The sequence below is a fragment of the Lampris incognitus genome, chromosome 4, assembly GCF_029633865.1.
Source record: "Lampris incognitus isolate fLamInc1 chromosome 4, fLamInc1.hap2, whole genome shotgun sequence".
Taxonomy (NCBI): Eukaryota; Metazoa; Chordata; class Actinopteri; order Lampriformes; family Lampridae; genus Lampris; species Lampris incognitus.
The window spans coordinates 63,762,387-63,766,489 of NC_079214.1; positions in this window are offsets into that span (position 1 = coordinate 63,762,387).

The following is a 4,103-nucleotide window of genomic DNA, read 5'->3' on the forward strand; positions in this document are numbered from 1 at the left end:
GCTGAGATGCATTGCATGTCCTGACACCTGTCCATCATAGCCAGCATTAACTTTTCAGCAATTCAGTAGCTCTTCTGTGGGATCAGACCATACGGGCTTGCCTTCACTCCCCATGTGCATCAATGAGCCTTGGGCATCTATGACCCTGTCGGTGGTTTACCAGTTGTCCTTCCTTGGACCACTTTTGGTAAGTACTGACCATTGCATACCGGGAACACCCCACAAGTCCTGCCGTTTTGGAGATGCTCTGACCCAGTCATGTAGCCATCACAGTTTGGCCCTTGCCAAAGTTGCTCAGATCCTTACGCTTGCCCACTTTTCCTGCTTCCAACACATCAATTTCAAGAACTGACTGTTCGTATAGGGAGGCAAGTACAGGAGTGATATTGTCATGTCTCTTTGTCCCGGTAATGAGTCGAGCAGCAGCATTTTGTACCAACTGCAGATGGTGGAGGGAGAACTTGCTGATACCAGAGTAAAGTGCATTACAATAGTCAAGCCGAGAATAGATAAAAGCACGTACAACTTTTTGCAGATCGACAATTGATAAAAATGACCTAATTTCAGAGATTAGCTTGAGCTGGAGAAAGCATGACTAAACAACATGTTATCGAAACCGAGGTTAGCATCGAATATTACCCCAAGATTCCTAGCAGCCTGCTTAAGACCACTTGACAGGAAGATTAGTAACAAAAGCGCTGATGGAATTTTTGGGACTGAACAGAAGGATCTCAGACCACCATTAAAGTTGAGAAAAGTTTCAGACATCCAGGATTTAATGTCAAAGAGGCAAGTTGTGAGATTTACTAGGGCGCTAGGATCTGTGGGTTTTAGTGGCATATATAACTGAGTATCGTCAGCATAAAAATGGTAGAGCATAACGTGATTTTGAATGACCTGGCCAAGGGGCAGTATGTATATAGTATGTATAGAGAATGGGGCTAAGAAATAAGCCTTGAGGGACACCACATCTCAACTGAGACACCGAGGAAGTAGAGTTACCCAGAACAACAGAAAAAGTTCTGTTGGTGAGTTAAGCGCGTAATAAACTAAGAGCCGAGCCCTTGATGCCAACCCAAGTTGCTAAGCGATGTAAGAGGGTGTTGTGATCGACTGTGTTAAAGGGAGCACTTAAGTCTAAAAGAACTAAAACAGAATCAGAATCATGTTTATTGCGCATGTAGGTTTGCACATACATGGAATTTGAGTCTGGCTCTATCAGTGTACTAACATAGAATAACAACACTACAACACACCAATCTTCAGATATATACACAAGGACTGACTGATACAGGTGAAACAAGAGGTGATAAAGTGCAGTGGTGCAGAGAATATATCAGAGATGCTGAAATAGATGTTAGCAAGTTACATACATGCTGAGGTACATGTACATGACAGAGCGTACCAGTATACATACAATGTACAGTACAGTATATACAACATGGTCGGGTTTATTTGACAGGGTTAAGCGTTCATTTGAATGACAACCCGCGGAAAGAAATTGTGTTTATATCTGGTTGTTTTGGGGTACAGAGCTCTGTAGCGCCTACCAGAGGGGAGGAGTTTGAACAGGTTGCGACCAGGGTGTGATGGGTCTGCAGTGATGTTGCCTGTCCGTTTCCTGAGTCTGGAGATGTATAAGTCCTGAATGAAGGGCAGGATGGGACCAATGATTTTCTCTGGAGACTTAATTGTCCATTTTAGCTTGTCCCTGTCCGGTGGTTGATCCAAGCCAGACAGTGAAGGATGTGCAGAGGACAGACTGGATTATTGCAGTGTAGAACTGAATGGGATTGCGACCTTGTCATAGTGGAGAAGCTTGCGTGTATGATCCCAAGAGCTATGCCATTCGGCGCTTGGCTGCTGGTAGGGTCACCCAAGGCGGATAGTTCAAGGGGGACCTCCGTCTTGACAAAGCATGATCCAACAAAGACCTCAATGGCAGAACTGGCGAAAGACAATGCCAGTGAAGGGGAATGAAGGCTGCAACAGAGGGTGGTCCCCAATCGTCTTGGTTCTCCATGCCATTGGACTCTGGCCACTCCCTGCTAAGGACTGTGTGGTGGCTGCAGGCGCATCAGCCTCTCCACAAAGAAAGCTGTCATGCGCCAGCGTCCTCCTGCAACGATACCCACAAGGACCTAGAAGGAGGACAGTCATACTCGACCCTGAGTGACCGCTGATAATGATGCATACTGCTTTAGTACACATTGAAAAGGAAAATACATCTGTTCCTCCTCTGTTCTTCCCTTTTCTGTCTGATTGATGCCATACTGCAGTTTTACAGTAACATTACTGTAGTAGTAGTAGTAGTAGTAGTAGATTACTGTACTACAGAATTGTACTTAATTGAACAGTAAGGCTACCTGGGTGTGTGGATTGCTGTTTGATTTCTGGGTATGTCTTGTTTTAGTTATTTTTTTTGTGTTATTTGTTGTTGTTGATGACCCCCCCCCCATTGTGATTTGTTGAATGTGAAAAGATGGAAACAACATGATTAACTGTCCAGGGTGTCTCCCCGCCTGCTGTCCAATGACTGCTGGGATAGGCTCCAGCATCCCCGTGACCCGAATTCGGATAAGCGGCTTGGATTATGGATGGATGGATTAACTGTAGTAGTCTACCACTGTGGTAAATATCAAAAGTTCCCTATATTGTAATATCTATTCAGGATTTTATTTTCCTCCACAGAAGGAGGACTGTTCCAGATTCCAATTTTAGAATGTTTAAGAGAAGTGAATAAGTAACAATAATACAAAAAGAAACAAATTAGATTAGACTGCACTTTATTGATCTCCTTACGGGGAGTTTGACAATTTTGGTCCTGCCAAATTGTCATGAGACCACTATGTCCGGCACCACAGTCAAGTCTGAGTCATTACGCTATGAAGTCCGAAGTGAGACCGAGGCCTTGATAATGTGGACCGAGTCCACACTCGAGTATTTCAACCTTAGGTAGAGGAGTGGATGATGTTACCTTAACATTGTTGACTTATCTTTACCAACACCTGGAATGTCCTGTGACTAACGCCAGGCTTTTATTGGTTGGTTTTATTTAACAGATTATTTATGCAGTGCAAATATATAGTATGCTCGCAGAGAAACTTGTGAATGGTTTTAAATTTGCCTTTATCATCATTGGTTAGACACTTGCATTGAAGACAGTTGTTGTCAGATAGGTCCGTGTGTAACGGTCAATAGCGTCCTCTCCAGTAGACTCCATTCACCCACAGCCCCACTGGTGTGTTCTCCCTCCCCTCCTCCAGGATGAGAACGCCCCCTCCACAGAGCACGAGGGGTCACTGAACAGTTTGGTGAGTATGAAAATGATGTCAAGCTTATGCAACAACAACAACAACAACAACAACAACCACAACTTAGTTTTGTATAGCACCTTTCAAGGAACAAAAGAAGAAGATTAAAACAAAGACCAGAAGACTACAGACCACAGGCCTTAGTAAAAAGGGTGGTTTTCAGTAGTCTTTTAAAATTGTCCAAAGAAGCAGCGCTGCAGATCTCTGCTGGACTAGAGCTCCAAAGGGTGGAGGCCGCCACACTAAAGGCTCCGTCCCCAAAAGTCCGCAGGCTGGTGTGGGGGGATGGAAAGCAGGCCCGTGTTTGTGGACGGAGTACAGGGGTTGAGGGGGTTTGATAGGTACTGGGGGGTATGGGCATGGAGGGGTTTATAGGTGAGGAGGAGGAGGATTTTATAAGAAACGCGGGATTTGACCGGGAGCCAGTGAAGGTGGACAAGGGTGGGAGTGACGTGTTGCCAGGGCTTGGTGCGGGCGAGCACCCTGGCAGCTGAATTCTGCACATACTGAAGCCTCTCTAGGGCTCTGCTAGGTATCCCAGTCATTTTGTACATATAAACACATCAAATGTACTCTCTGCATTCAACCCATCCTAGCTGTGTAGCTAGCAGCACTGGGCAGCCGCCGTGCAGCACTGGGGACTCCGGTTATTTCTTCCCATTGCCTTGCTCAGGGGCACAGACAGGGGTAGTGACCCTAACACGTATGTCTTTTTGATGGTGGGAGGAAACCGGTGTGCCCGGAGGAAACCCACGCAGACACGGGGAGAGCAGGCAAACTCCACACAGC